At 50.9% G+C, this 21,100-nt stretch overlaps 1 protein-coding gene across 1 annotated transcript in view; it reads right to left on the bottom strand.

The window, feature by feature from the left end:
* PLA2G4E (phospholipase A2 group IVE) overlaps window positions 1–21,100 on the bottom strand; it is a 64,895-nt gene that overhangs the window by 32,495 nt on the left and 11,300 nt on the right. The gene's annotated exons all lie outside the window — the stretch shown is intronic.

Here is a 21,100-nt window from a genome sequence, read left to right as displayed (position 1 = left end):
GGAGACTTTCCCTCTGTGCCTCCCCACTTGCATTACAGCAACCCCCAGGCTGGTTTTGTTTTTTTTTTTTTTTTTTTGAGACAGAGTTTCACTCTTGTTGCCCAGGCTAGAGTGCCATGGCACAATCTCGGCTCACTGCAACCTCTGCCTCCCAGGTTCCAGTGATTCTCCTGCCTCAGCTTCCCATATAGCTGAGGTTACAGGTGCCTGCCAGACACCCGGCTAATTTTTTGTAGTTTTAGTAGAGAGGAGGTTTTACCATTTTGTCCAGGCTAGTCTTGAACTCCTGATGTCAGGTGATCCACCCACCTCAGCTTCCCAAAGTGCTGGGATTACAGGCGTGAGCCACCTTGCCAGGCTCCCCATGCTGTTTTGTCATTGTTTGCTGGGGTTTCTGTCTGTTCTTCAGCCTGGAAGGTCCTGGAAGCTCCAGAGAGCCTGGGACCCTGACTGGTTTTCATCTTTGTACCTCCAGTACCTACAGCATGCTCATTTTTAGAAGGTGCTCAATACATGTGCATTAAGTGAGTGAATGCATGTCCCAGCCCCATGCACAGAATGAGTGCCCACAGCAAGGGAGTCCTGAGGTGTCCCCCTCTCCTTTCTTCACTGCTTATTAGCACTTTCCTCCTACTGTCCCACGTGCAGATATTTGCCCTTGCCCAGGCAAGATGGCAGCCTGCTTGGGAGGCAGGCACAGCGTGGCTGTGGGAAGGGGTGGGTGACAGACACTGATCACGCACGGTCACATCTACTCACTGGGAGACCACGTGCCAGGGGCCCACCCCCACTGGTACTTATTTAGCTCCAGCCCAGACCTTTGCATCTCCCTTGCCCTTTGGGCCTCTTCCCCACGGTATCCTCCCACAAGTCCTTCTGGTCACTCTATTTTCCCTTCCCAGGAAACAGGCCACCTCTCGCCACTCCACCGTTTCTCACAAGAGGTCCTTGTGGAGTCTTGGCTGGTCTGCGATGACCTCTCTTTCCTGATGGCAAAAGCTCAAGTAGTCCTTGGTTTGATGATTGGCTCCTGTCAGACGCCTCTGCGGGTCACGATAACCCCAGGGGACCAGAGCCCTGAGGTGTCCCCCTCCCTTAGCACCTTGTCCTAATAACTGGGGTGCAGCAACACCCCCAGCCTTGCCCCCTCGGTGCTGATGGCTCCGCCTTCCATCCCACCCCTCTTCTAGTTCTGATCACCTCCTTGGGGCTCTGCCATCATCTCAAGCCCATGTCCTCAAGGAACACCCAGAGCCCTCCCTGGGCCACAGTATCCGGAGCAGTGGCTGTGGTTCCTTAAGGCCCCGCACCCCTCCCGAGCTGCCCCAGCACTCTGAGTCTTGCAGCAGCCACTGCTCTACTTTGTCCCCCTTGGACCCATTACTTTCTGCCTCCCAGAGGCCCTGAAACCACCTTTCCCAGCCGCACCAGCTTCTCCGGACCCTGCAGAGTGTCGCCAGATCATCCTTCCTGCCTACCAAGGGACCGCAGCTCTCTCCCAGTGCCCCTCTGCCTGTTCACTCGGCCCCAGGTGTTAAGCCTGTGGAAGCCACTCTCGTTTCACCCCTCTCCTGGCCGGCGTTTCTTCCATGGCCTGTCTTCAGAGCTCAGGGCCTGCGTGCTCACTGGTGGGGCTCCCTGCCTCTGTTGCCCTGAGGGTGCCAGCCCTCTGATTGTTCCTCTGAATGAATGAACCATCTTCTAGAGTATTATTTTTGAGCACCTATTGTGTGCCAGGCCCTATGCTAGATGCTGGGGAGTCAGGGGTGAATACGAGGCGGAGACAGAGAGGTTAAAGGCAAACGCAGCCAGTGGTTTTGATGGGGAGAGCAGGTCAGGCTGGCCACAGACTGTTGCTGTCAAGGCTTGGGGCCTTTCGCTGGCTGCAGAAGCCTCCCCACCATCAATCATGCTCCTGGACTCTGGAAACCTCTTCTGGTCCCTAGAGGCCCAAGTCTGCCGAGCTGAGGTACATTTCCACTCAGCTGGCACAGCCTTGAAGGGGCAGTCTCACGCCTGTTCTCTTCAGGAGTCCTGGTTCTATTCTTGGTTCATGCCTTTCCTGTTGGAATCTCAGGACTTGAAGCCCCTTCGCTGAGAGTTTTATCCAGGCTTAGATGAGTCTTTGTTGTGATCCATTCCCAGCCTGGGCCCCTGGTAAATGCCTACCAACCGAATGTCTGTATTTATAGAAGCCTCTGAACTGGCACCCTCGACATGCCACCCTGCGTGTTCTACTCCGTGTTGCCAGAATCGCTTTATATCTTTTTAAGAGGATGCAATTCTTCTCTCTTTAAATACTACTGGGATTGGGGACAGGGGAAACAAGGTATGAAGAACAAAAGTTTCTATCATTCCACCACTCAGAGATAATCTTTTTATCTTTACTTTTTTTTTTTTTTTTTGAGACAGGGTCTCACTCTGTTGCCCAGGCTAGGCAATCTTTTGATGTTGGTCCTTTCAGACTTTCCTGGGGTTTCTTGGGGCTTAATTATTATTATTATTATTATTATTATTTTTGGAGACAGTCTCACTCTGTCACACAGGCTGGAATGCAGTGGCAGGATCTCAGCTCACTGCAACCTCCACCTCCCAGGTTCAAGCAATTCTCCCTCATCAGCCTCTTGAGTAGCTGGACTACAGGCACTTACGACCATGCCTGGCTAATTTTTGTATTTTCAGTAGAGATGAAGTTTCACCATGTTGGCCAGGCTGGTCTCAAACTCCTGGCTTCAGGTGATTCTGCCTGCCTCAGCCTCCGAAAGTGCTGGGTTTGTAGGTGTGAGCCACCGCGCTCAGCCCCTGGGGTTTAATTCTGAGCAGCAACAGAATGCCAATTCTGGGAAGGTCACGTTATTTAGCTCCTTTTAAGGTCTCCTCCTCTCCTCAACAGCTGCCTCAAAATCAGGACAAAAGTCAAACTCACAGTCAATTATACGTCTGGAGATTTATTTTGTGAGGTCAACTCTGCAATATTGAACATTTCATGGTCAATAACTTGCTCTAACAGCATTCTGTTGGGAGCCGGAGATTTGGGCCAAAAGCCATACACACTGCTTCTCTTCTGGTGCTGCAGACACGGCTATGGCCTTTGGCCAGACCTCTGAGGCACGGTGCACGCCTCCTTTCTCACTCTGCCTGAGCGCAGCATGCACCCTGGGCTGGCCCGGTGAGGAGGCAGGGTCAACTTTCACCAGCAAGCGGTTTTGGCAAAACCTGTGCCCACCGGCCCACTTTCTCAGAGGGCAACTAGAGTCCAAGCTGTGGAGGCTTCAGCCCAGGCAGGAGTCCGTCCTGAGGGATATTCCACAGTGTTTCAGGGCTCTGAACCCAGGTCTCGTGGTCCTCTCAGCCATCACAGCCCTTCTCCCGCCTCCAGGAGGGGCTGCCTGTGGCCCAGCCTGCCTCCTTCCATATCTGCTCTGGCAGGGAAGGCGTAGCCACACTCTCCCTCGGGACCTCACTCCAGGTGTCCTGCCTTCCAGGACAAGTTCACTCCCATCATCTAACCTCAGTGCCTTCCAATGCAGGTGACCATTTCTTCCTGCTCTAACTCAGCAACAATAACAGCTGGCATCTGCTGCGTGCCAGCCATACACAGGTGCTGTGTACGGGTTCTCCGTACATTATCTTGCTTAATCCTTACAACCACCCCACGAAGCAGTTATTAGCCTCGTCTTTACAGATGGAGAATCAGAGGCTAAGCCCTTTGACGCAGGGCTCACAGCTAGAATCAGAGACATCCAATGCTACCTCTCAAGCCTGTGTTTCTCCCACTGGGATAATCTGTTTACTTGGCAAACAGGAAGACAAATGTTGCTTGCCCTCATCTCCTCTTCCTTGCTTTTCTTCTCCTTAAAACATTTTTTCTGACAGATTCTTCTTTTCACTCAGCACTCCCCCAAGGCTAAAAAATAACCACCAAACACAATTCTTCTATGGCCCGCACTCTTACTGGCTGTTTCTACCAATGCATTCTAGGATATCCCTCTCTTTTTAAACACCTAGAGCACATCAGAGCCACGAGGTCCTTGGAGAGGTTCCCACTTTCCAGTGGCCACAGATGGCTCCACTTGAGCCTCAAATCACACCCTCCAGCTCATGAATTTTTAGGAGAGACCCAGTTTTCAGGAGACAACCACATTTTGCCAGCACAGAATTGGGACTGGGAAGGGGGTTCGAGAGACATCCCAGCTGGGCCATGCCGGGAGGAAGGCAGCAGGAATATGGGACTTAGCTCTGGGGCCCAGATGCATTCCAGGAACCAGGTCTATGAGAAATGGCCTTCTTGGGTTGCAATGAATGTACCTATTTTGCTTCTGATATAATCTGTTCGATCAGTGTTGCTAGAGATGAGCAAAAATTCATGACCTGGAGGTAATTAATCTAGAGTGGAAAGATGCAATAGAGCAAAGCACAGTGTCTGTGATGTGTGTGTGGGAACCAGAAACCAGGGAGGCTGGGGAACCCACGTTTACAGGGTTGCTCATGCTGTGGTAAGGGCCAAAGCTTTAAGGACTCAGACAAGCTCATCTCTAGAACAGGATTCCCTGGCTGGGATTGGGTATCAGGGTGAAGAGTCAAAGTATTTAAGAACATACATGATCAGGCACCATGCCAGCTGGGCTGCAGCCCTGGAGTAGGCACAGGCATTCATCCTTCAGGGGGGCATTGGGAGGGCCCTGGGGTAAGAACCAGGGAGCACTTGGGGACTTGGAGCTCAAGGCAGGAACTGTTTGGCAAACAGTACAGAGGTATATTTAGCCACTTTGATAACCAGTACAGCTGGGACGGGCAGGACAGGCTGGACAGCAGTTTTCTGGGAAGCCAGGGGAGAGAGAGGGCCCCGCTGCTCAGGCTGCAGACACGCAGTCCCAGCCCCCTCCCAGCCCGGATTCTGGGGTTGATCTTGCCAGGACTCCACTGTCCCCTGGGGACCTACTGGGGACTGGGGGACCTTGCCAGCTCATGTGGAAAAGAGGCAGCCCCTTCAATCTCAGGATTGGCTATGATGCAATCCAATGCTGCCCCTTCCCACCCCTGCTTTTATAGATATGACCTTCAGCAGGGGTGGGGGTGGGGAACAAAATGTATGACTCCACTCTTGGCAGGCTCAGCTGGGCTGTGCTCTAGGTGCTGTGCATATGCGCTTATCTAACCCTCCAACCACCACTAAGGAAGGCATCATTATCCCTGCTTTACAGAGGGAAAGGCCGAGTTTAGAGAGATTATATCTCAAACAGGCTCACACAGTCTGGGAGTGGCAGAGGCGGGACTTGGGCGCAGGTCTCCAGGGCCCATGCAACTCCATCCACCTGGCTCTTACCATGAATGCACAGCACTAGCTGGCAGCTTGCTCCAGGCCATGTGCTAGACTAGTCAGTAGCAGAGACAGGAGGAAAAGCCTCAGCCTCTACACTGGAGCTCTCCCTGTACCCCAAGAATCTAGCCATTACCACAAATCAGTCAAAAGAATACTTAATTACTGAGGGGCTCCCAGGGTCAGGCTCCTGGGTGGGAGTGGGGTCTGGGGAAGGGTCTGACAACCATGTTTCAGAAGTGGTGGGTCTGATGCCCATCCCTGGGTCAGACATACCCTCAGCAAACCATCCCATGAAGTCTGGGGAGCCTGGAGAGAGGGGAAGATGGCTCCTGGGGAGCCTGCAGGAACTTCCTCCCCAGGGCTTCTCAGGTCAGGCCAGGCAGGTGATGCCACCTCCTCCTCCCTAGAGAGCTGGGTGTACCCTTCAGTTCCTTGCAACACCTGTCAGAGCTTAGACCAGCCAGGTGCCGTCTTCCAGAACATGTGGGCCCTCCTTCAAGGAGACCACTGGGAGGGGACATCATGGGACCCTAATACATGTCCCAGCCACTCTGAGCAACATCTCAGACTAAGGGTCACCTGGGAGGAGCTACTACAGCTGTTGTCCTTTTTATCACCAGGCTAGTTGAGTGGTCAGGGCAAGAAATCCCGCAGGGACAGATGCAGCTCATGGACAGGCTCATGAAGCCACACTTGGGGCCCTGGGCTCTCAGCTGCTTCACTGCCCCCTTGGAGGTAAGCTCTGTCACCTCTGTGGAAGACCTCTCCTGCCAAGCTCTTGGAGGCTCAAAAAGATTGGCAGGAACCATCGCTGGCCAGAGGCCCTTCCAGCCACCCAAGTGCTGCAGGGAAACTAGGGCACACCCCAGGAGGCCGTGTCTACCTGGCTGGGCAGCGGGGGCACCGGCCACCACCCAGCATGGAGCTCCCTGACTTGGGCTCCTTGGGGACTGAACAGGGTCTCCATTTGCCCCACCAAGAGACAAAGCACTTTCAGGGCATCACCCATGTCATTCGACGATTTAATTTGAGCTGGGGAGGGGGCCCTGGGGAGGCGAATGAGGAAGAAGTGCTGCCTTCAAGGAGTCAACTAACAATCCTTCACTGCCCCCTTCAGACTGATCAGCCCCTTCAATCTGCCCCTATGGCAGATTGAAGCATTGAGGCCATCTCCCTATTGCCTAGATGGGGAAACAGAGGCAGGGTTGGTCTAGAGCCCTGGCAACCTGATCCATGAACCCAGAGGTCTCCCTGTGAGGCTGTGAGGAGTTGGATAGACCCAGGAGCCTTGACTGTAAACCCAGGTGGGCAGCTGATGGCAACAGACTGACAGTGCCACCAATTCTCACCATACACTACACCATACTCTTGCACTGCATAGGAGCTTAGGATGTTTGCAGGGTTAATACCTGCTTGCCATGAGGGCAGGCCAAAAGTGGATCCCCCCGGCATACTGTCTACCCTGGGTGCTAGCCTGGCCCCAGGATGGCCCCAAGCCACTTCATGGTGTCTTGAAAAGCTTGAGGGTACTCTCAGCTGGGCCACGCATGCAGGAGCCCTGGGCCCAACTGGGCTAAACCACTTCCCCCAGGTTTTAGGATAAGACTGCCTGAACCCAGGTCCCTGGGATGTCCAATGCCTACCAGCCCTCCCTGAGCCTCGTCTCCTGCCCTCAGCTCCCTACCCCTGCCCCTCACTTCCTGGCCATGCCTCCCTGGCCCTCAGCCTCTGGCCCCAGCCACTGAGCACCCCTCCCTCACCTTCAAGGCACAGGTGGCCGAGGGCCTGCTGTCTTCTGCTTGGCATGGGTCTGGCAGGGAGTGGGAGACCGAGGCGGGCATCTGCCTCAGGAGCATCACGGCAGCTCTCCAGCTGGGTGGCAAGATCAGTAACTTATACTCTGACTCAGAGTTCCACCCTCCTGGCCACAGCTTGGTAGTGGCTGGGATTGCTCTGGGAGTGGTTTGAGTGGGTAGACAGATACGGTGCTTGGGCCTAGATCTTTTCATATCAAGGAAATCACAGGTCTTCAGGTCATAGAAATACAGGGACCTGCAGGGCTCTGGGCCTTGGGGTCAGCAGTCCATAGCCCCCAGCCACTCAGAATGACCAGGCCTTCGAGGACACAGTGGGTGGCAAGAAGAGGACACTGGACCTGCACGACTGTAGGATTAGCCCCCCATAATTTGGGAACGCTCTCTCTCTTCAGCTTGTAGAGGTTATGGCTCATAGATGCCCCTCTAGGAGGATGGGACCGTCGCTCCCAATTCCACTTCAGTTTCAAGGGTACCAAGCCCATGGGGTCCCTTCATGGGGTCCCTGGCCACAACTCCCAAAGAGACCAGGGTCAGGGCTCCCAAAGTTAGAGGGTGAAGAAAGAAAATAATTGCCCAATACTTCATGAAAAGAGGGTCTGGGGCAACCACCCCCTGTCCTCCCTCCTGGGAGGCCAGGTGGAGAGAGGGCGTGTCCAGCCCCTGCCTGGTCTCAGGACAGCTTGAAGGATGCTCCTGCCCCTCCCAGATGATTCCTATCTCTAGCCTGGTGGCTCACTGAGGGGCCTGACAAGGGCAGCTTTGCCTGCTCTGCTGCCTGACTGTGTACACTGGGAGTTTCCTGCTTGAGCTATTGCCTGGGGCCCCACAACCGGCTTTTCTGGCCCATAGATAGAAGTGCTTTTTTGAAATTAGGATGAGATCTGAACGTGGGACAGACTGGGCCTGAACGCAGGGATGGAACCCGGTTGGAGGTACCTGTGGGATCTCTTCACATGCCTGGCCCTCCAGAAAGTGGAGGGGCCTTAGCCTGCTGCTCTCACGGCTTCCTTCCTGCCCTGCCCTCCCCTCCTCTGCCAAGGACGGAGACTCAGCACCATATCCCTCAGCAAACTCCACAAATTCAATTTAGTTCATGTACCTAGTAAGTATCTGCTGTATACATCCTACTAAGAGAGGAAATCCCAAGCTTGAAGTTGCTGACAGTCTGGCTGGAGAGCCAGATGCATCCAACCCCTCAGAGGCTCAGAGATCCAAGTTTCCCTATGGGGACAGGGGACATCTTAGAAGGATCAATAACAATCCTTCACATTCTTGAAGATCCATGGTTTACAGCAGTAGTCCCCAACCTTTTTTAGCGCTAGGGACTGGTTTCAGGGAAGTCCATTTTTCCACGGGTGGGCGGGGGATGGTTTTGGGATGATTCAAGTGCCTTACATTTATTGTGCACTTTATTTCTATTATTATCACATTGTCATATATAATGAAGTAATTATGCAACTCACCATAATGTAGAATCAGTGGGAACCCTGAGCTTGTTTTCCTGCAGCTAGATGGTCCTATCTGGGGGTGATTGGAGAGAGTGACAGATCATCAGGCATTAGATTTTCATAAGGAATTGTGGCCTAGATCCCTTGAGTGTACAGTTCACAACAGGGTTTGTGCTCCTGTGAGAATCTAATGCCACTGCTGATCTGAGGGGAGATGGGGTTCAGGTGGTAATACAAGTGATGGGGAGTGGCTGTAAATACAGATGAAGTGTCACTCACTCACCCACCACTCACCACCTGCTGTGTGGCCAGGTTCCAAACAGGCCATGGACTGGTACTGATCCAGTCTGCCCTGCGTTCAGAGGTCACCCTTCAACTCCATACTAGATTAGGGTCCCATAATCATGACCCTAAAAGGTCATACTTTACATTTGGACTTAGTCTCTAAGCAGTAGGGGGCTATTGATGGTTTTTGAGCAGAAGAGCTGAATGAACTTTAAGAAGGCAAGGATGATTGATGTTGAAACAAGGGATCAATTAGGAGGTGAGATGTGAACCATCTGAGACAGGGGAAGTAGGGTGGGAAGTTAAGGGAGAGATAAGGCCAGAACAGGCCATACAAGCTAAGTCCAGGAGCTTCCTTGGCAACTCAACCCATAGTACTACACTGTCCTGAAAGCCATGGGTCCCATCTGTCTCCCCATCCCTTCTGCTCCTCCACTCTTCTCAATCAAATAGGGCCCAGGCTGAGCCCCAAACACCAGGGCATTCCTCAAGGCCTCCTATTTGGCTAATTTCTGTATTTTTTGTAGAGAAGGGGTTTCACCGTATGGGCCAGGCTGGTGTCAAACTCCCGACCTCAGGTGATCCACCCACCTCAGCCTCCCGAAGTGCTGGGATTACAGGCGTGAGCCACCGTGCCCAGCCTGCACTGTCTTTTTAAAAGGCTTCTTCTATGTGCCTATGTTCCTTGATAAAATCCAATTTCTTAAAACAAGTATACAATGAGGAATATAATTTTCATGACATAAAGTAAAACAAGCCTTATAGCTTCTCTGGGTAAGAGGAGATTAAAAAAAACCATGGAAGTAATATGTTGAGATGTCCCAGAACTTCTGGCCCACAAACTTGATATAACTCTATTTCATGATAACAAGATAACAAAGTACAAGCAGTACAAGAAAGGGCCTTCACCCCAGTGCAGGTAATGTTTATATTCTTAGTGTCATCAACGTATCTGGCTCATGAATATTTTCTGCCTTGCTTTGTCTTTACAAAATATTAAGGGCCAGCTTAGTGCTTTTCTTTTTTCTTTTCTCATTTTTTTTTGAGATGGAGTCTCATTCTGTTGCCCAAACTGGAATGCAGTGGTGCGATCTCAGCTCATTGCAACCTCTGCTTCCCAAGCTCAAGCGTGATTCTCCCACTGTAGCCTCCTGAGTAACTGGGATTACAGGCACACATCACTACGCCCAGCTAATTTTTGTATTTTTTTTTTGTAGAGACGGAGTTTTGCCGTGTTGCCCAGGCCAGTCTCAAACACCTGGGCTCAAGCAATCTGCCTGCGTCAGCGTCCCAGCGTACTGGGATAACAGGCATGAGCTACCATGACTTGCCCTTTTCATTCTCAAAGCACTTATATCCACAGTTCAGCATTTCTCATTTCATGAAGTTCCTGCCGTTAAAACTTGTGGCATCTGGTTTCAGCTAGACGCCAGGCTTCATTTCCCTGCTCTGGACTCTCTTGCTCACACAGTGAGGTGCCAAGAGCCTTCTGCACAGAGTTTACTCCTTATCACCCATCACTTTGGGGAGGATGACATCGTCATTGTCTCAAGACTGAGCTTGGTATAGCGGTCTAGACTTTAATAGACCTGCGTTTGTACCTTCATTCTGTTACATATAAACTGCATGAACTTGGGTAAGGTTATCCCTCTAAGCCTGAGTTTCTCCATCTGTAAAGGGGGAAGCATAACAGTTTCTACCTCATGGGATGGTTGTCCAGAATAAATGAGATAAAGGACTTAGCACATGACTGGCATGTGGCTGATTTACTATAAGAGATCCACAGTACAATAACATCAGGGATACAAAGACATCATCGCTTCCCCAAGGACCTCCCAATTTAAGTGGGGTGAGACAGGAAGGTCACACAAATAGTCTCAGGACAATCATGTCATATACAAGAAGAGAGGTAAAAAGAAGCTGCTCAGAGAGCTTGGCCACTCAGGGCTGGGGAGGTCAGAAGAGGGCCTGGAGGAGGAAGAATTTGAACTTGCCCTTGAAGAAGGAAGGGTATGGGCCTGACAGATGAAGAGGAGGGGAGAGGACATTTTTCTCAAGTAAGGTGGCATGAGTAAAGGAATGAAGGTTGGAGAAGGGGATTAAGGAGGTTCATGGCTATGGAGTGAAAGAATCACAATCCTTCTTCAGTTGGCAGTGGTACTCATGGAAGGTTTTTGAGCAGAGAGTTTAAGAAAGAGAGCAAATCCTGCTTCTACAGTAGAGCAAGTGGCCCTCAGCACTGTGTGGTTAGGGTGAGCTGGAAGACCTTCATCAGCCATCATGGGGCTCCTGGAGCAAGTGGTAGCCTGCAAAAGGCCCCAGATCAATGCCTTTCCCTCTTTATCTGCAAGGAATGGCCACCGGGCTTAGTTTTCTCCAAATACCCTATAGGCTCCCAGAGCTTTGTATCAGGCTCTCCAACTATCACTCTGGGCCCCGACAGGATAGAGCTCAGGAAAGAGAAATCTGCACGTTTGTGGAGGAGGAGGAGGAGAAATTTGGAGCAGGGCCTGTGTGAGAGGGAGATGGTGGGAGGCCAGGTGGCAGGCTTCATTCATTTCTTCACTTTGCCTCCTCTGACCATCCCCCGTTAAGCCAGATCAGAGTCCTGCTCCATCTGTGTTGAGGTGGTCTCACAGCCTTCCGCTTCCCCTCGGCCCGAGTAACCACTCATTTGCCTCCTGTTGCTGTAGATTAGGTGTGTCTTTTCTGGAGTTTCGCATAAATGGAATCATGCAGTGTTTGCTCTTTTGTGTGTGGCCCTTTCATTTAGCATAAGGCTTTTGAGATTTGTCCAGGTTTTTGTGTGTAACAAGAGTTTACTTTTTCATTGCTGTGTAGTATTCCATTGTAAAATTATTACAATTTATTTATCCATTCATCAGTTGAAGGGCCAAATTCTTTCTTTTCTTTCTTCTTTTTGAGACAGAGTGTTGTTTTGTTACCCAGGCTGGAGTACAGTGGCACAATCAGGGCTCACTGCAGCCTTGACCTCCGTGGCTCCAGTGATCCTCTCACCTCAGCCTCCCGAGTAGCTGGAACCACTGGCATTTGCCACTATGTCCAGCTAATTAAAAAAAAAATTGGTAGAGTCTGGGTCTCACTATGTTGCCCAGGCTGGTCTTGAACTTCTGGGCTCAAGAAATCCACCCGCCTCTTCCTCATAAAGTGCTGGGATTACAGGTATGAGCCACCGCACACATCCACAAAGTTCCTTCCCTTCATGCTTAGCAATCACAAATAAAGCTGCTGTAAACATTTGTTACACAGGTTTCTGCATAAATATACGTTTTCATTTCTTGTGGCTAAATCCCTAGACATGAAATGGCTGGGTCTGATTGATGTTTTTACAGAGTGATGGCATATCTGGGCTCCTCTGAAAATCCCAGCCTTCTGCACAGAGCCTCCTCTCTTTGGCACTTTCCCATTTTTCCTCCTCTCATTTTCCTCTCTTCCTCTCCCTTCATCCTCCTCTTTCTCCCATTGGCTTCCCTTTTCCCTCCTCCATCCCACAGTCCTCTCCTGCCAAGCTCCTGGGTTCTCCCACATAGGGGTGGTTGTAACAGGCAGCCCTCACATTTGCTTGGTCCAAGGCTGGCTGACCAAGCACCCATAACTAGACTCTGCCAAGCTTCTTGACATCAACTCCTGAGCCAGGGCACCTCTGGGAGACTCCCAGACTTCACAGGGAGAGGGAAGGGGAGGTCTTCTAGCAATTTCAGCCCTGCAGTAATTTAGCAAGGCTGGGTTTCTCCTAGTTCCACTGTCTTAAGAACCATGTCAGATGGTTCGAGTCTACCTGATATCATTTGGATGTTTGTCTTCTCCAAATCTCATGTTGATACGTGATCCCTAATGTTGGAAGTGGGGCCTAGTGGGAAGTATTTGGGTCACAGGGATGGATTTCTCATGAATGGCTTGGTGCCTTCTGGTAGTAATGAGTGAGTTCTCGCTCTGAGTTCACGTGAGATCTAGTTGTTAAAAAAAGACTTGCCCTCCCAACACCTCCTTGCTTCCTCTCTTGCCACCCAACATGCTTGCTCCCTGTCAGCCTTCTGCATGAATAAAAGCTTCCTGAGGGCTCACCAGAAGCCAAGCAGATGCTGGTGTCATGCTTGTACAGCCTGCAGAACCTCTTTTCTTTGTTTTTTGTTTTTTTTTTTTGAGGCGGAGTCTCGCTCCGTCGCCCGGACTGGAGTGCAGTAGCCAGATCTCAGCTCACTGCAAGCTCCGCCTCCCGGGTTTACGCCATTCTCCTGCCTCAGCCTCCCGAGTAGCTGGGACTACAGGCGCCCACCACCTCGCCCGGCTAGTTTTTTTATTTTAGTAGAGACGGGGTTTCACCGTGTTAGCCAGGATGGTCTCAATCTCCTGACCTCGTGATCCGCCCGTCTCGGCCTCCCAAAGTGCTGGGATTACAGGCTTGAGCCACCGCGCCCGGCCAGAACCGCTTTTCTTTGTAAATTACCTCGTCTCAGATATTCCTTTATACAATGCATAATGGACTAATATACTATGCCATTCACTGGTGCTCTATGTTTTGACTGAATGGGGTTCTAGCCAAGTTCTAACAGAGAAAAATAATTCCCCATGGGCTCCATTTGGTTCAAACCCTGGAGTCAAGGGTCCCTGCCCACCACCCCACAGGGAAGGGGAGGCAGAAGGGATGGTGTCAGGCCTGGGAGGGACATGAGCAGGAGATGCCTTCAGATCACATCCTGGGTTTGACAAGGACAGCACAGCTGAAGAGGGCCTTAGCTCCCTACTGACTTTAGGTCAATGTCCATTTGCATTTAGGAAGGCAGTGTGGCGATGGGCAGAACACCGGGTGGGGAGACTTGTGTATATTTTCACCGTCTCAGGTGAGTCTGAGAGGCAGCCGTGGTGTGGACCATCCAAACAAGTGACCTCAGAGGACTTTCTCACTGCTGATTTCTGGGGTCTGGCTTGTTCCTTGCTGCCCGGTGAGGCTATACCATGCTTGGGCACAAAGAGAGAATAAGGTGGGAGATGTGTGGGAAGACACAGATTAAAAAATTGTATTTGATGTTAGAAAGGAGGAACACAGCCAGGAACGAGCTTTAAGTAACTAAAAATAGGCTGATATTTAATGAGGGGACCGAGATCTTTTGAGGAGGGCATTTGGGTTACGTGAAAACAGAACCTGTGGCTTGTCCTTGGCAGGATCCAGGGCAGGGGACTCCCCCACTCCTCTCCACTGCGTGTGTGTGTGAGAAGTGTGTGAGTGTGAGAACAGGTATGTATGTGAGTATGCTGTGAGCGTGTCTGAGTGGTGTGTTGTGTAAGTGTGCGAGTGTGTGTTGTATGAGTGTGCTGTGTGAATATGTTGTGTGAGTGTGTGTGTTGTGTGAGAGTACTTGGGAGGGGACGCTCATGTGTTCTTGCCTTGACCTTTAGGAAGAAGAAAGTCCCTGAGCTCTTGCTGGGGAATAAATTCCAGTTGCACAGAGATGGATTAAAGTCAGCAGCCCTGTGGTGCTGGCCATGTGGTCCTTCAGCCCCGTTTCTGGCTATCCCGATGAGCCTCAGCCCTGCTTGCCCTGCCAGACAAGAATGAGTGCAAGTCTTGTGGCCAGTAAAGGCAAAATACTCTGAGGATTTTTTCAGTGCCATGTGGTTGGTTTTAAGGTTTGAGTTAAAGAATTTTCACTGAGGAAATAGAGGAGTGGCTGAGCTGGCCCTTGTGACACCGTGAGAGCTTCTGGGAGGGGCCCTGCCCAGCCTCTGTACTCTGTCTGGTTGGTGACTGGTGGGCTCCAGGACCAGCATGGTGAGATGCCAGGCACCTGGAGGAGGCACTGGGGCAAAGGACATCCTGGGTGGGTGGGGTGGGAGGGGTGGGAGGGGCAGGTCCTTTGGGATGACTCTGCAGTCCTGGTTTCTGTCATCTAGGCAGTGCCTGGGTGAGGCTGAACACGTGGATGACCAAGTACCAAAGACAGAAGAGGGTCCTCTGGTCCGTGAGGAGCAGGAGAGGGACAGGAGTCACCACCTGAAACCCTCTCCCTGCTGCCTCCCCTCAGCCTGTGAAAGCAGCCCCTGGCCCTGGGTGGAGTGGGCCCTGGTGGGGCTGGGCTCAGGCCTCCTGTCCTGTGTAGGGGAGCTGGCGGCATGGCAGGGACCCCTTGCCAAGGTGCAAATAACACTTCCCCTCTCTCAACTGCTGTTTCCCTCTGTGCACATGTATGGTAGGGATTGGGTGGAGTGGGAGTGAGGAGTTCAAGTCCCTTTTCCGGTGATGTAGAAATTCAGAGGGAAGGAATCTGGGCTCCAAGAGCATAGACCTGACCCCCTGTAGTACCTGCTTTGTGGCCTCAGCAACTGTCTGCTGCAAACAATAACCAAAGACTCATTTGAAAGTAATCAAACATCCTGGTTTGTCCAAGACTAAAGGGTTTCCTGGGACTCAGGACTTTCAGTGCTAAAACTGGAAAGTTCCAGGCAAACTGGGATGATCAGATCACTTATTTCTAATTTCTCTTGAAAGTATTTTTGGAAGTAGAGACATACCTGGTATGCCAGACCCAGAGTACTCCTAGGCTTTGTAATTATTTGAGGCAAAATAATTTGATTAGTTTCTGATTTTATTTTGGAGAATATGAAGAAAATCTGTGTGTGCTGATTCTGAGTACATAAGCCAGTCCTGAGGTTAAGGGTTGACTGTGTCTGTATGTGGGATGCTGGTACAGTGGACTCATGACCCCTAGAGTCCCTTTCCCCTTCCTCTGATAAGAGAGCACTGTTTGCCTTTGGGATCTTATGGAGCTGTCATCAGGGAATCCTCCTTTCTCAAAGGTGGGCCCCGACCAGTCTGGCCAGTCTCATTCTCATCCTCTTAGACTCGGTGATTGGTTCAGGAACAATGAAATCTCCTCTTCTGCCTCCTCCTCTTCTACCTCCTCCTTTTAAGGATTATATGAATGTTGGGAAAGAGAGAGGAAGAGGTCAGCTTTGAGTTATTAGTCACCATCTCTGTCACCATGTGGAAGGACTCAGCCTTAAAAAGTTGAGAGAAGGAGAGAAGAAGACAGAATCCTGAGGACATGATCTGGACTGCTAGATCTAGCTATGCCTGAAGCCTATATGCCCCTTGGACTTGCCAGTTACATGAGACAATAAAGGCTTTTTATTTGCTTAAACTTATTTGAATTCACTCTGCCACTTGCAGCTGAACAGAACTCCACACAGACTCCTGATCCGCCTGGCTGCCACATCTGCAGGAGGCTCTGTGCAGGGGATCACAGGGGTGGTGCCTTTCACTGTCCCCTGAACTGAGTCCCTTGTGCCTTTAAATTAGGGCATATGCTCCTCTAGGGCACACCTAGGGTGGGAGGCACATGTCTGAGCATTTGCCTTCAGGAGCCCTCTTCTGGGAATCATGGGGGAAGAAATCTTCCCAGTTTCTTCTCTCATCTTCCCATTCTTCTTGCCTCATTTCCAGGATTTGCTCCGATCTCTCAATTGTCCTTGACTTGAAGTCAGCACTGTCATACATCCACCCACCACTCACATACCTTACTGCCTTGGTGACATCCCCTGCATAGGGAAAGCCTCTCTCAGTCATGGGAGGAGCAACCAGCACCTGAAACATTGTATTTCAACACCTGTAAACTGGGACAGATAAAGAGCGTTGGTTATTGTCCATGCCTAGGGGCTAGAGAGTGGGGACTCACCCCTGTTCCCTTGCTGGGGATGGGAGAGTCAACCATGCTCTGCCAGCAAGTAAGGCTGAGTTGAAGGAAGGGAAAGGCAGACAGGATGAGGCAGGCCCAGGGGATGTGGCTAATCAGCCACAGGAAATGGAAATCATGTCATATGCAAGTCAGGATAAGAATTTGCAAATGAACTCAGCACTTGGGCTTCAGGTTAATTTTTTAACCAAAGGTTAAAACTATCCCTAGGAAGAGAGAGAGGGGAAGTGATTGGGTAAGGAGCACACTGGGGCCTTTGACTCTGTCACCAATGTGATTTTTAAAAGCTGGACAGTGGAGTCATGGGTATTCATTTTATTATCCTCTATACATTTTGTATATCGTAAATATTGCTTAATATTTTTTAAAAGCAACCTGAATTCATGTCTATCACTTCCAGGCATTTCTTTACTTTTTCTCTACCTATGTGTGTATTCCTGAGCTATACTTGGTATTATTTCACGTTTTTAAACTTTGTATAAGCTAGGTAACATTCAAATATCCATTCTGCTATTAACATGTTTTTTTTCTCCACTCTACATGAGGCTTGTAAGATTCACCTATATTGGTAAGAATAGATCTGGTTCATTCATTTTCACAGTTGTGACCTATTCCACAACTTATATTTTTGTGTGATAGACATTTAAGCTGTTCCTTATGACGACAGCGGCGGATCGTCTGGAGCAGCTGCTGCCATCACCGGCCACAGCAGGGAGGGTGCGGGGAGGAGGCCGACAGCCTCCTCTGCAGCCCACCGCCCTGGGGGCCGCGGCCATGGGGCTGGGCCAGGTCGCCCGCTGGCGGAGGAGCAGCGCAGCTGGGGAGCAGCGCGATTGGGAAGAGCAGGGTCCTGAGGCGGAACTGGGCCCGGAGCGGTGCTGCTCTTGCACAGCGAGCGGGCGGCCCGGGGAGGCGGAACTGGGGACGCGCATCTGGGGCCCAGGGCTGAAAGTGGGAGCGGTGCCCGCTTTGGGGACCAGCCAGCGGGGCAGCCATTGCTCCCACCCGCCGAGGATGCCGGGTTCCTGTGCCTCGGGAGGAGGCTCTGCGCGGCGCTGCTTAGGGCCGCGTTCCCAGGTCCACTCTGCATCTGGGTGACCGCCAAGCCTGACACTCCCAAAGGCTGGGCCAGGGCCTGCCATCCACTCCACCCTGACCGCCCCTGGGTGCCAGGGCAATAGGAGGGAGCTCGTAGCCATGTCGCCCCTGCCCTGGACACGGGCCGGGGCCCAGCCAGGACCGGGAGCCCCTGCCCCAGGCTGCGAAGGAGGGGCGGATGGGGCTGCACGCTCCACGGAGCTGGCGGGAGCCGGGAGCAGGCAACAGCCCAAGTTTGGGCTGTGGACCTGGGCCTCTGTGTGCTCTTGGGGGTCCGGGTAGTACCGCCGACCTCCCGGCCTTGCAGGCTTGGAAGTGCCTGCTCCCGTTGCCTGGCTTCTCCCCGCTGTCAGCGCCGGTTCCGATCTCGGAGCACCGTGTGGCCGAGCCGGGTGCTGTTGCAGCCTGTCTGGGGGTACACATATATGGGGCAGTGCTGATATGCCAACCCTCTGCCGCTTCAGCCCCCTCCAGACTTTGGGTGCCAATGAGCATGGGGTGGGGGGTGAAGCCAAGGGGTGGGGGGTGGGGGGCTTAGGGCAGCTCCGTGCTGGCCTGTAGGTGCCCCTTGGTACCAGCAGCCTGGGCACCATAGGTGGCAGCAGGAGGCAGGCTCCTAGGCAGAAGGGGGTGGGTCCCTGGAGAGGCCCTACCTTCAGGCCAGGCTGCCAGTCCTGCAGACCAGAGTGGGAACTGGTGGTACCTTTTCCAGGCTCACCCATGGCTGCCCATGGACCCATGTGCGCGCATTTGCTCCCCTCGAAGCCCTGGGCTCAGCCAGAGCAGAGCAGTCATCAGGATGACCAGCTGCTGAGGGAAGCTTCCCGCTCCAGGGCCTCCTCTGTGCTAGGAGTTGAACACTGATAGGGACACCCTGGCTGGAAAAGGAGTTACCTACTGCGGGTCTCCTCTGAGCTGTTCTGTTGCTCGATAAAGTTCCTCATCTTCTTGCTCACCCCCCACTTGTCTGTGTACCTCATTCTTCCTGGTCACAGGATGAGAACTGGGTACCTGTCCAATGGCGGGGCTAAAAGAGCTATAACACAAACAGAGCTGAAACATGCATGCCCCTTGCTCACTTCGTTGTGGGTGAAGAGAAAGAGAGAAGAGTTGCGGCCCTTCAGGGAACCCAGACCTGGGAGCACACGGAGCCAGGTCTCTGACTCCCTCTTCGGGGCCCTGTGGTTCCTAGCATCTCCAAGCTTCTGGGTACTACCACATTCCCCGGAGCCAGCTGTGGAAGCTGCTTGAGGTGCACCTGGAGCTGCCCACCTCACTGCGGCAGCTGGCATGTAGCCAGACTCCACACTTGCTCATACACCCATTGCTGCTCCACGCAATCTCCCTTGGCAGGTGTGGGATCCAGGCTGGTAGTGTGAGCTGAGTGCGGACTGCCAGGCTGAGTGGGCAGAACGAACCCAGCGGACCCAAGCAAAACTCGGGCAAAGGTGCCACTAGCCACAGGTTTCTGGCCAGAAAAGTGACACCCCAAAGATCCCATAACACTAAGTTTTTGCTGTTACTGTATTTCATCAATTCCAAGGTACATATTTTTTCCCATTTAAAAATCTCTGAAATAAGAAATACTTTTTTAAGAATTATAATGTGTAATATTCCGATGTGTAATGTCTAAGGTATTGATATATCTTAGATCAGTGGTCCCCAACTGTTTTGGCACCAGGGACTGGTTTTGTGGAAGACAATTTTTCAATGGATGGTGGGGCAGGGATGATTTAAGTGCATTACATTTATTGTGCACTTTATTTCTATTATCACACTGTAATATATAAAATCTACACCTCACCATAATGTACTATCAGTGGGAACCCTGAGCTTGTTTTCCTGCAGCTAAATGGTCCCATTTGGGGGTGATGGGAGAGAGTGACAGATCATCAGGCATTAGATTCTCTTAAGGAGCGTGCAACCTAGGCAGTTCACAATAGGGTTTGCACTCCTATAGGGATCTAATGGCATTGCTGATCTGACAGGAGGCAGAGCTCAGGCGCTAATGCTCACCAGCCTGCTGCTCACCTCCTGCTGTGTGGCCCAGTTCCTGACAGGCCACCGACTGGTACTAGTGCTGTGAGCTTTCTTAGAATTGACTATGGTAAGGGAGGATAAGAGGCTTGAAAGCAGTGTGGGGACAGGGAGTACAATGCTACTGTGTACTTTCTTGTATACGTCATGTTTCTTTAGTGTCTATATTCCTAGGAAATAAATTGCTGGGTTATGAGAGATATTATCACCAATTTTACTAGATACTACCAAAGCATTCTCCAAAGTAATTGTTACTGATTCACACTTCCAACACTAGGTACGAGAGTTCCCATTGGGCTATACCATGGGGTATCATCTGACTTTTTGAGTTTTGCTAATCCAGTGGATATAAAATTATATCTCATTGTGGTTTTCATAGGCATTTTCCTTATTATTAGGGATCTTGGGCATCTTTTCAAGATCTTTTACTTTCACTAACCCATATTCTTGGAACCAACTCTTCATGGACTCCACTCACTGCCCCCACCCACTGCCTTCAAGCCTCTTACCCTCCCTTACCATAGTCTAATCTAAGCACCATCAACACTTATGAAAATACAGCAGTTTTGCAAAGCTACAAGACTATTTATGCCCAAGTAATTACACTCTTGGAAACTCACAACCAGGAATACAAATGCTACCTGTTCAAAAATTTCATTTAAGATTTTTGATGGTGAAGAATTGAAAATCACTTACATGCTCAATATTGGTAGAAATAGTAGTAAATGATTGCATATTTCTATGACTGAATTCTATGCAGTCTTGGAAAGAGAACTCTAAAGAGAATGTACCAACATGAAAAAATACTTTTGTTAATGGTGTGATACTGGTATACTGATTAGCAGACTGATCAACAGAATAGAATGAATATCTCCAAATAGAACCACATATGCATATATACATACATATGTATGTGTGTGTATGTGTATATATATATGAATACTTGAATTTGGCTATGCATGTATATATATGCATACTTGAATTCAGGATAGAAGACTGGATTATAAAGACAAATAAGTAAAAAATATTAATTTTTCCATAAAATCATAGCCACAGAAGAAAACAAGATCACATACAAAATAGCAATGAAAAATAAAATAAAATAAATAAGCCTAAGGAAAAATAAATAAGAAATTCTGGCCGGGCGCGGTGGCTCAAGCCTGTAATCCCAGCACTTTGGGAGGCTGAGACGGGCAGATCACGAGGTCAGAAGATCGAGACCATCCTGGCTAACACTGTGAAACCCCGTCTCTACTAAAAAATACAAAAAACTAGCCGGGCAAGGTGGCGGGCGCCTGTAGTCCCAGCTACTCGGGAGGCTGAGGCAGGAGAATGGCGTAAACCCGGGAGGCGGAGCTTGCAGTGAGCTGAGATCTGGCC

Source organism: Rhinopithecus bieti, unplaced genomic scaffold (assembly GCF_001698545.2).
Source record: "Rhinopithecus bieti isolate Rb0 unplaced genomic scaffold, ASM169854v2 scaffold_26426, whole genome shotgun sequence".
NCBI lineage: Eukaryota > Metazoa > Chordata > Mammalia > Primates > Cercopithecidae > Rhinopithecus > Rhinopithecus bieti.
This window is presented reverse-complemented; position numbering and strand designations above follow the sequence as displayed.